The 12121-nt window shown below is 45.7% G+C and overlaps 1 protein-coding gene across 2 annotated transcripts in view; it reads left to right on the top strand.

Annotated features, from left to right (window-relative positions):
• LIPC (lipase C, hepatic type) overlaps positions 1-12121 on the top strand; it is a 165778-nt gene that overhangs the window by 64083 nt on the left and 89574 nt on the right. The gene's annotated exons all lie outside the window — the stretch shown is intronic.

Genomic DNA, 12121 nt, shown 5'->3' with positions numbered 1-12121 from the left:
TTAATTTGTCTTTCCATTGTGGTGGCTTGATTCGTTCAACTGCTTAAAACTTCTATAGAAAAATAAATTAGCACACAGTCAGAGCTTGCCTGTGTAAGGGCTTCAATTATGTTTTTCTTAAAATTTTGAAAGTCAAATTAAAATCATTAGAAAAAAAAACCTCTAGCACCAGCTATCAAAAATACTGCAGTAGTAATGTGTATTCTGTTCATGTCAAGGATTATATAAATGCATTCATTCAGTAAGATTTTTTTAAATACTTCGAGGCCCTTTTTCTAACCTGTACTAAGCTATGAGTGTATGAATTAGCTCATGGTAACTGCTACCACACTGGTATGACATGTGCTAACTGTAGGGTCCTTTTACTAAGCTGTGAGAAAAAGGGCCCTGTACTGGCGACAGGAGCCATTTTTCCCACACGCCAAGGCCCTTTTTCCCGCAGCCAGTAAAACCCAAAAAAGAAATGGTCACACATGGCCATGCAGTGGAGAGCCCTTACTGCCCACCCATTGAGGTGGCGATAACAGCTCCGGTGCTAATCCGGCAGTAACCAGGCAGCATGCAGCAATACCGATTACCACCGGGTTACCGCCAAGCTACCCATTTCCGAGGATTTCTTTTTCCCTCGGAAATGTCACACGCTCAGGGCGGGACTACTGCCGGTGGCCATGTTGGGCCAGCGGTAGTCCCAAATGAGCAAGCGGTAAGCCCGCGTTGGGCTTCCTGCCACTCTGTAAAAGGGCCCCTCTATGTCCAATTGGGTGGGTTATGGGCAGGGAATGGGTATGGACCGTGAATTGTACTTAGTGCATACTCTCACTGGTGAAGATAGCACAGATGCACTCACACTTCGCTACCCAAGAGGCAGTAGGAGAGTCTTTTACAAATGCGCGGTAGCGTTTTTAGTGCATGCTAATGATTAGCGCATGCTAAACACTAGAGACGCCCATAGGAATATATGGGCATCTCCAGCATTTAGCACACGCTTATTTTTAGTGCACCTTTATAAAACACCTACTAGGTGCATCAACTCTTTGGTCTCAATTCTGTAAATGGCACCCAAATTTGGGGGCCATGAAAAATGTGTGTTAAGCTCTATTCTGTAAACGGCGCTCAAGTCCTGTTCTTCCTTTGTACACAGAAGCACTTCACCCCCTATATTGTACCATTCTCTCGGATTCTTGTGACCCAAGTGCATGACCCTGCGTTTTTTAGCATTAAATCTTAGTTTCCAAATATCGGACCATTCCTGCAGCTTTGCTAGGTCCTTCCTCATGTGATTCACACCCTCCAGGATGTCCACCCTGTTGCAGAGTTTGGTATCATCCACAAAGAGGCAAACCTTACCACACAGCTCTTCCACAATATTGTAATATATGGTAACATATATTAAATGTTTTTTTCCTGGGGCTCTCTGGGGGGGCTGTTCCAGGGTTTTGGTGGATGCTGCTGGCTGGAAAAGGTTTAAAGTTTAGTTTGAGAATTGTTAATGGAGTTAGCCGAAGAAAGTGTGAGATGTTTCTTAAATATGGTTTTATTTTTCAAAGAATAAACCATGATTAGGTGTGGATTGTACTATAAAATGTTTCTTGCTGTTTTAAGTCAGGTTAAAATTGACCTGGAGATTCTGTATATAGGAAGTTTTGAAGTAACTTCTATGGGGGAGGGAGATTCTAAAACAGATCAGAGAAAAAAAAAACCAGACTTTAGCTGACAAGCTGATTGGTTCAGTGACGTCAGGTGTTCCTCTAGGGGGGTGAGTTGCTAGGAAGACTGCAGTGAGCAGAGAGACCAGAGCTGTGAACATGGAGAGCAGTGTTGCCAGGTGGGCGGTTTTACCGCCCAATTGGGCGGTTTTCCGCGACCCGCCGCGGGAAATTTTTGCCCGCGGCGGGTTGCGGTTTTTTGGGCTGTTTTTGGGCTTCAGGGCGTTTTTTTCGGCCGCGGGGGGCGGGGTTAGTGACGTTTTTTGGGCGGGGTTAGTGACGTTTTGGGCGGGGTTAGTGACGTGGGAGGCGGGGCCGATGACGGGGAGGCGGGGCCGATGACGTGGGAGGCGGGGCCGATGACGGGGAGGCGGGGCCGATGACGGGGAGGCGGGGCCGATGACGTGGGAGGCGGGGCCGGTGACGGGGAGGCGGGGCCGGTGACGGCGGGGGCGGGGTTGATGACGGCGGGGGCGGGGGTGATGACGCGGGGGTGGGGGTGTCAGGGGCGGGGTTTGTGTTTGGGCGGGTTTTGGGCTGTTTTTTGGGCTGGATTGGGCTGGAAAAAAAATTTCCACCTGGCAACCCTGATGGAGAGTGAGAAAGAATAAAACGTTTGCTTGGTGTGTGAAATCTAAGAAAAGTAAAGTATATTTTATGAGTTTAAAGTGAAATCAGGGACATTGAAAAAGGGTACTTTGATATTGAAAGTGAGCTGAGGTGAGTGTGATTGTTCCAATATAGCACTGAATTTCCAGATATAAGTGATTTACCATTTTAGGGTGAGAGAGGCTTTGATTTGTGGTGGGAATTGTACTACATGAGAAAGCCTATAAGGGTGTCAGGAAAAAGTGTGTAAGGATTTTAAGTATGACACAGGGGAAGGACTGAGAAGTGAAGTTGATATTTGGAAAAAGAAACCATTAAGCTGTGTCTGTGGGAAAGGTGTGTTGTTGGTGAGAGTTCTGAGTTCAGTACAGGGTTTGGAATCAGACTGCAGATTAAAGAAAATCTAGCACTGTTTTTGTATGAGTATGCTGTATTGTCCAGATTGATCTGATAGCTGTGCAGGGAAAGGTTATGTTTATATGTGAAGTCTGTGAGATGCAATGTTGAATCACCATTTGAATATGGAATGGGTTACTGTGTGAGATCTCTGAATGCAGTGTGAAGCCTGCTGGATTTTAGAACAGAGAATTAACAGTGAGAAATAGGTTTTGTAGTGAGAAAACCTTTAACTTATTTTATTTCAATTAGAGAGTGTGGCCACAGTATTGAGAACTGATTAATTGTCACCAGAGTGGAGTCCGTTCCTGGACAAGCAGGGAGTTTTAGGGCTTTGCCTCCATTTATTTTCTTTATAAGTGAGGTTTTAGGAAGAAGAATTCTGTAGATCATCCACTGAAGGATTTCCAGATGAGCTCCAACGCAAGAAAGACATCATCTAAGTAAATTCAACTACAGCTAAGTGACATTGCCAAGGGTGTTGAACGGAATATATTATTTTTTTCCACAACATTTTAAGGGAAAACAAAGGAACAGACCATCAGATATTAAAAATCCATGAGATCCCTGCAAAAGCACCAATAGTGTACACAAAGAGACCAATTTTTTACATCAGGAAAGAGAATAACCACAAATATTTGATTTTGATAAAAGACAATTTAAATACTTATCTGAAAAGGTTCTTTTCTGCCTTTTTAGGTGAAACAGACAAAGTTAAGGGTATACCTGTAGTTCTACATTTGAATGTTGAATATGTTATTGCAGTTCTATTAAGCCTCACCCTAATTGTGAATTTGAGTTTATTTGAATGAAAATTTGCTTGCATTGGTATTCAATAAAGAAAAAGATAATTTGTAAATCTGAAGGTGCGGTTCTTCCAGTTCAGAAACAAATCCTAAATTTAGCTTCTTTTCCTCCTTTATTCTTTGAGAGTAAAGGACGAGGTTAGTTTATTTGTTCCACTCCCTCGGCTGTGAGTGTGTGTTCCCTGGATATTCGCCACGACTACAACCATCAGGTATCTGGGAGCACATCACTACAGTCCAGCCGAGAGGGGTGGCAACAATATCGCTCACAAAGACGTTAAAAAGAGCTGGCCCAAGGACCGATCCCCGTGGTACTCCACTGACAACATCTGTTTCTTCAGAGCAAGCTCCATATAGCACTACCCTCTGTCACCTTCCATTCAACCAAATTTTTAACCCAATCAGTTACTCTAGGTACCACACCGAGGGCACTCTATTTTTCAGTCGCCTGTGTGGAACCAAGTCAAAGGCTTTGCTGAAATCTAAGTATAACACATCTAGCGCCCTTCCCACGTCCAACTGTTTGGTCACCCAGTCGAAGAAGTCAATCAGATTTGTCCCGCAGGACATCTGAGCGCACCACACAGTATTGCATTTTCCCGCATAGTAAGCACACATTAGTGCTTAACGCTGCTTAGTAAAAGGACTCCATAGACTGGTGTAGAAGGTTAAAGGCTTTTACTGCACAGCAGCAACACTGTGTTTGACATGGACATGTTTTGCCTACAAAAGACTGCATCAGGGGCAATGAATGTCAATCAAATAACCAAAATGAAAACAATAAATAATAAACATCCAAATTATAAAGGCCAGCAAGCCAGGGACAAAGACGTCGGTTTTGGCAGCATTTGCACAAAAAATGGCCACACAGAGGTCCCTGCAGAACAGAGAGGCAACCTAGTGGTCAGTGCAGTGGATTTTAATCCTGGGCACCTAGGTTCATATACCACTGCAAATCAGTTATTTTATTTATTTAAAATATTAATAAACAGCACTATCTTACAAAACAGCACATCTTTCAATTCTAGGTGAGCAGGGGAATACCTACTGTACATCACCTCAGTAGCCTTCAGGCTTGCAGGTGTCATAAATATCTAAACAGTAGGTATATCTGTTTCTGGAGGGCTCACAATTTAAAAAAAAAAAGAGAGTGGAAGTAAGAATTGAATCTGGGTCCCCTGGTTTACAGTTTGCTGCACCAGGAGCGTAGCTAGACCTCAATTTGGAGGGGGGGACCTTAGCCTAAAGTGGGGGGGAGACATTTTGCTCTGCCTCCCTACTGCACCCCCCCTGCTACAACCCCATATAACTGGGTTGGCGGGGGTCCCCAAGCCCCGCCAACAGAAGCCTTCCTCCATCACTGCTCATTGTCACGCCACCTGCCTTGCTTCTCCCCCCACCCCCCAACAGCACGCATGCACGAAGCCTTGCGCAAGCTCAACTTCACTAAAACCGTGCATAAGCATGGAGGATGGGGAAGCAGGGCAGGCAGCATGGCAGCAAACAGCTGAAGGGAGGCTTCTGCTGGCGGGGCTTGAGGACCCCCGCCAACAAAACCAGCAGACCTTGGGAGCCTGAATCCAATTTGGGGGGCCCAGGCCCCTCCCCTGAGGCTATGCCACTGTGCTGCTCTAATCACAAGGCTATATACCTCAGAACAGTGGCGTAGCCACAGGTGGGCCAGGGCCCATCCACTTAGGGCTCAGGCCCACCCAACAGCAGCACATATTTAGTGCTAGCTAGTGGGGATCCCAAGCTTCACCAGCTGAAGACTTCCCCCTGATGGTGCTGAAAACACTGCTCTCCACTTCAGCAGTCTAAGCTTCCTAAGCTGCTGATACTGGCCTCATTGCATTGGGGGGGGGGGGGGGGGGGGGAGGAGAACACTTGGTGCCCACCCACATCTTGACTAGGCCCACCCAAAATCTGCTGTCTGGCTACGCCCCTGCCTCAGACCTGCTTTCTGCTGTGCTCAGAATGCCCATAATACCTGATGCTGTTATAGAGCCTCATATCCCGTTTCAGTTTCACTTTCACAAGAGAGGGAGGGAAACAGCAAACACTGAGAGATTTATGAGGGGTCATGCCTTAATTCTTCCAGTGGTCAGCTGCTCAATTAGGACTCCTTTTGTAAGGTGGACATAATTGAAACAGGTCCAGATAAAAACGCCCTTCTTTTTTCCCTTATCGCTGAGAGACTTTCTAATTTTGGGCCCTCCCTAGTCCTGTCCAAAACATGCCTCCAACATGCTCCTTTGTTATTTGGATGCACCAGAGGCATACCAGACCTTGATTTTGTGGGGGGGGGGGGGGGGGGGCTGAGCCCAAGGGAGACACATTTTGTCCCATCTCCCTACTGCTCTCTGCCCCCTCCGCAACCCCACATACCTGGGCTAGAGGGGATCCCCAAGTTCTTCCAGCAGAAGCCTTCCTGTGGTGGTACTCGGCACCACGCTGCCTGCCCTGCTTGCCTGCTCTAGCACACATGCTTGGTTTTAGTGAAATTGAGCCTGCACGAAGCTTGTGCATGCTCAATTTTATTAAAACCAACTATGCGTGTGAGGAAGGGGGAAGCAGGACAGGCAGCATGGTAACAAATATTGCTGCAGGAAAGCTTCTGCTGGTGGAGCTTGGGGACCCCCCCACCACCACCACCACCACACCAGCAGACTTTACGGGCCTGAACCCAAATTGGAGAGGCCCCCATGGCTACGCCACTGGAATGCACTACAGCGTAAAACATTCTAATTCTGTCTTTTCAAAATTGCTATTTAGATGTTTTCGGCAGATGGATGGGTTTTTTTGGCCCTTTTGAGATGTCTATCTGCTTTGAAAATGAGCACCTGAATCTCTTAAAGGGCAGTTCTAAGGGATTTTTCTGTATGCAGGGAAACATACTCTCAGGGTTTCCATTTTGAAATTCTCTCACATTCTTTACCCTGCAGAGTTTGCATCTGCAAAGTACATAGGTTTAAGAGTCCTCACCAGTCTGCCACAGATTGTCAAAGTGAAATTACATCGGGAGTTTGCCTTGAACCTCAACTTGCAGCACTCATGGGCTTACAAGTATTACAGACAGAGGTGAAGGCAGGGAAGCTGCAGGGACTGAATGCATGTGGACACACTATTGTAATATTGCCCTAGTGCTAGCTGTGAAGCCATTCTGCTGAGTGGGGAGACAGAATGATGGGCCGATATTCAAAACCTAATACTGATGCTAGAGGCGATTAGCACCAGACTAATGCAGGAATTAGTGAGCGCTGAATGCTCAGAGGGCTCTAGCGCAGGAGACAATGTTGCCTGTCATCAACAATGCCCCTGCTCATTCCTACTTGCTTGAATCGATCTAGACCTATTAACAATATGTTTTCTACGTATTCTCATTTGCTTAATCTTCGATGATACTACTTTCCATTTAATACTAACAGTTATCTCCTATTCTACTATCTACTAACAATAACACATTGTAAGCCACATTGAGCCTGCAAAGAGATGGGAAAATGTGGGATACAAATGCAATAAATAAATAAATGTTCACGCCAAAGGTTACTGCAAATAGCATGCATATGTAGCCAAGCAGACCTTAATGAGGTCATTCCCTATTCCCTCTCAATGCCCAGAGAACAGCACACAAAACCAAGCCGCCCTTACCCCTAAAAACTTAACATCAGCTAGGAAAACGCATTGGGGTGTATGAAGAGAACATTTCCCATAATTTTTTCTTTAAAAGCTGCTGGTTTTTATTTAATTTGACAGCAAAAGAAGCCCATGCAAGCCTCTAAGCACTGGTAGTGAGAGACAAATGTATGCAAGTCAGAGCAAACCCAAAAGTGAAAGCACACAGAGGGGCATAATCGAACGCAAGCGCCCATCTCCATGGGTGTCTATCTCCAAGAACGGGTACATGAAGGGGCGGGGCAAACCGTATTTTGGAAAAAAATGGGCGTCCATCTTTTTTCCGATAATACGGTTTGTGCCAGCCAAATGCATCGGATTTGTGCGGGTTTGAGCTGGGCGTATTGTTTTTCAGCAATAATGGAAACCGAAGGCGCCCAGCTCATAAACGAACAAATCCAAGGCATTGGGTCATGGGAGGGGCCAGGATTCGTAGTGCACTGGTCCCCCTCACATGCCAGGACACCAACTGGGCACCCTAGGGGGCACTTGTAACAATTAAAAAAAACAGTTAACTACCTCTGAAGTCCATAGCTCCCTTCCCTTGGGTGCTGACCCCCCCCCAAATCCCCCCCAAAACCCACTCCCCACAACTCTACACCATTACCATAGCACTTATGGCTGAAGGGGGGCACCTAGATGTGAGTACAGTGGGTTTTGGGAGTGGTTTGGAGGGTTCCCATTTACCACCACAAGTGTAACAGGTAGGGGGGATGGGCCTGGGTCCACCTGGCTGAAGTCCACTGCACCCACTAACAACTGCTCCAGGGACCTGCATACTGCTGTAATGGAGCTGGGTATGACATTTGAGGCTGGCATACAGGCTGGAAAAAAAGTTTTTAAAGTTGTTTTTTTGGGTGGGAGAGGGTTAGTGACCACTGGGGGAGTAAGGGGTGGTCATCCCCGATTCCCTCTGGTGGTCATCTGGTCATTTAGGGCACTTTTTTGGGACTTGTTTGTGAAAAAAAGGGTCCAAAAAAGTGACCCAAATTAGCGCTAAAAACGCCTTTCTTTTTTCAATTATCGGCCGAGGACGCCCATCGCTCCTCAGCCGATAAACACGCCCCAGTCCCGCCTTCACCACGCCTCCGACACGCCCCCATCAACTTTGCCCGTTTCCGCGACAGATTGAAGTTGAAGACGCCCAAAATCGGCTTTCGATTATACTGATTTGGGCACCCACGGGAGAAAGACGCCCATCTCCCGATCTGGGTCAAAATATGGGCATCTTTCTCTTTCAAAAATAAGGCGGATTGGCACCTGTTTTCTGTGCTTAAATATAAGATATTCAGACAAAAAAAACTGACAAGCTTATATTTAAAGGCACAGAAGGATGGTGCCAATGTTTGACTGGTGCATGCGTACAAGGGCTATGCTTATTGGAAAACTCTTCTGCGCATGCACCAGGCGTGTTCCTCCCCCTTGTTTTCAGTCAAACAGTGCACATACCATTTGCATCTTTGTACAGTTGAGCATTGGGAAGCTATTTTTTAGTGCTGCTCCCACGGTATTGATTGGGCACTGTTCCAGATAGCACTGAGTTCTGGGCATTGGCCCATGAGAGGGGCATGAGAGGGCATGAGTAAGGCAGAGACAGCTTGATGGGCAGACACTGAGGGTTAAGATTGTGGCTTGCTCTGTTGGCTCACCAAAGGACAAAATGACTGAGTGAAAAGGGAAAAGAAAAGATTTAGGTTTGAGTAATGGAAAGAGAATGGAAGAAAGGATTTGGGATGAAGTTCTGGACCTAGAAGGAGAGAGAGAAAAGCTGGGAATTGAGCAAACACATGCACACACACCCCAACCACAAATCCCCTTTTTTCTCAGGCACACAGAGGTTCAACATAAAGAACACCTTTAGAAACTGTCCCTCGGATTCTATGTATGACGTCCATGTTTGGGTGCAATCCTGAGATGCGTGCACAACTTAATTGACTAACAAGCCATTATCGAGTAACAATTGGACATTAATAACCAATTATTGATGTTAATTGGCACCAATTGGGATTTGCATGTGCATCTGGCTGCGTGTTATTCTACCACACTAGGTGCCCAAATCCTATAGCACGCAACTCAAAAGGGGGAATAGCTATGGGAGGGGCATGGGTGTATCGAAGCATTCTGAAATGTTGCCTGCGTTGTTACAGAATATTGGGTCAGTGCATCCAACTTGGTCGCCAGCATTTACACCAGATTTCAGCAGACGTAAAGCTGGTGCCCAGAGTTAGGACGCGGGAATCAGTGCTAAGTGCTATTCTATAAAGGGAACACTCCTTTTATAGAATCACATTTAGCGCTGATCTTTTCTGGCACCCATTTTTGAATGCCATTTATAGAATCCAGTTCTTTGTGTACTCCATGAAGTACACCATTCCGATCTTGTTCTGCTAGTAAATGTCCTAGTATGAAGGCTTTCAAAACTCCAAGAATCGTTCTCCAAATAATCTTTGGTTAGCATTAGTTATCCTGAAAGCTTGCAGCTTCAAACATTCATTAGCATAATAAATGGTATCCTTGCTCATCTAATTTGCTGTTTTTCTTTTATCTATTGCAATTACTGGTAACTTTTTTCATGCTGACATGGTGTTTTCATTCTCTTCCATATAAAACAGTCCAGGTGTAACATTTGCTTCTCTGATCTTAGCATAAAACATATCGTAATAGAACTCCCTAATAATGCAGCTATATATCCTGCAATACACTGCCCAAAGCTCATGTCTCTCACCATCCTTCAGTATTTGCAGGGCATCACTATGACAAGACATGGTCTTCCCTAAGAAACCTGTACCTATAGCCAATCCCAGTTTTCTGGTAAATCTCTGAACAGATTTCTGACCACATCTCTCTCATAAGTAATGTGATTTTGGCTAAGTTTGAATCCAAAGCTTAAGAAACTTCAAGGCTAAAGAATTCTATGCAATTCCTCTGACTTCTTGGCTTTGTAATCTGTCATTAAATTCATCCATACTGCCTGAAGATTGGAGGGTGGCCAACGTAACATCAGTTTTCTAAAAGGGTTCCAGGGGTGATCCGGGAAATTACAAACCAGTAATCCTGACTTCAGTGCCGAACAAAATAGTGGAAACTATTATAAAGAATAAAATTACGGAACACATATAGACAAACATGGTTTAATGGGATAGAGTCAGCATGGGTTCAGCCAACGGAAGTCTTGCCTCACCAAATTGCTTCATTTCTTTGAAGGCGTAAATAAACATGTGGATAAAGGTGAACTGGTTGATATAGAGGGGCATAATCGAATGAAAACGTCTATCTCCATGGGCGTTTATCTCCGAGAACGGGTCCGTGAAGGGGCGGACCGAACCGTATTTTCGAAAAAAATAGACGTCCATGTTTTATTCGACAATTTGTGAGCTGGGCGTTTTTGTTTTTCAGTGATAATGGAAAATGAAAGCGCCCAGCTCAAAAACGAATAAATCCAAGGCATTTGTTCGTGGGAGGGGCCAGGAGTCGTAGTGCACTGGTCCCCCTCACATGCCAGGGCACCAACCGGGCACCCTAGGGGGCACTTTTACAAAAACAAAAAAAAAGGTAAAAGAGCTCCTAGGTGCATAGCACCCTTCCCTTGTGTGTTGAGCCCCCCAAATCCCCCTCAAAACCCACTGCCCACAAGTCTACACCATTACTATAGCCCTAAGGGGTGAAGGGGGGCACCTATATGTGGGTACAGTGGGTTTGGGGGGCGGTGTGGAGGGCTCCCATTTACCAGCACAAGTGTAACAGGTGGGGGGGGGATGGGCCTGGGTCTACCTGCCTGACGTCCACTGCACCCCCTAATAACTGCTCCAGTGACCTGCATACTGCTGCCAGGGAGGTGGGTATGACATTTGAGGGTGAACATAAAAAGTTGTGAAACGGCATATTTTTGTGGTGGGAGGGGGTTTGTGACCACTGGGGGAGTCAGGGGAGGTCATCCCCGACTCCCTCCAGTGGTCATCTGGTCATTTAGGGCACTTTTTGGGGCCCTATTCGTGGAAAAACAGGGTCCAGGAAAAGTGCCCTAAATTTTCGCTAAAAATGCATATTTTTTTTCCATTATCGGCAAAAGGCACCCATCTCTGATCGGCCGATAACCACGCCCCAGTTCCGCCTTCACCACGCCTTTGACACGCCCCCATCAACTTTGTCCGCATCCGCGACGGAGTGCAGTTGAAAACGTCCAAATTCGGCTTTCGATTATACCGCTTTATTCGTTTTTGTGAGATAAACGTCTATCTCCCGATTTGGGTCGCAATATAGGCGTTTTTCTTTTTCAATTATAAGCTGGATAGTGTATCCAGATTTTCAGAAAGCTTTTGACAAAGTTTCTCTTGAGAGACTCCTGAGAAAATTTAAACGCCATGGGATAGGAGGGAATGTTCTGTTGTGGATTAGGAATTGGTTATTGGACAGAAAACAGAGGATAGGATTAAATGGCCTCAATAGAGGAGGGTGAAGACTGAAGAGTGGAGTGCCAAAGGGATCCGTACTGGGACCGGTGTTATTTAACATATTTATAAATGATATGGAAATTGGAAGGACAAGTGATTAAATTTTGCAGATGACACAAAACTATTCAAAGTTGTTAAAACACATGCAGACTATGAAAAATTGCAGGAAGACATTAGGAAATTGGAATTGGAATTCCAATCTGTTCAAAATTCTGCCGCACGACATATTTCGCCAGTGTCACTATGCTCATATTAGCCCTCTCCTCAAGTCACTTCACTGGCTTCCTATCCGTTTCCGCATATAGTTCAAACTCCACTTATTGACTTATAAGTGCATTCACTCTGCAGCTCCTCAGTACCTCTCCACTCTCATCTCTCCCTGCACTCCTCCCCAGGCCCTACACTCCTCCCCAGGAACTCTGTTCACTGGGTAAATCTCTCTTATCTGCATCCTTCTCCTCCACCGCTAACTCCAGAC

The sequence above is a fragment of the Microcaecilia unicolor genome, chromosome 1, assembly GCF_901765095.1.
Source record: "Microcaecilia unicolor chromosome 1, aMicUni1.1, whole genome shotgun sequence".
NCBI lineage: Eukaryota > Metazoa > Chordata > Amphibia > Gymnophiona > Siphonopidae > Microcaecilia > Microcaecilia unicolor.
Note: the sequence above shows the minus strand (reverse complement) of the source record. Positions and strands in the feature narration are given on the sequence as shown.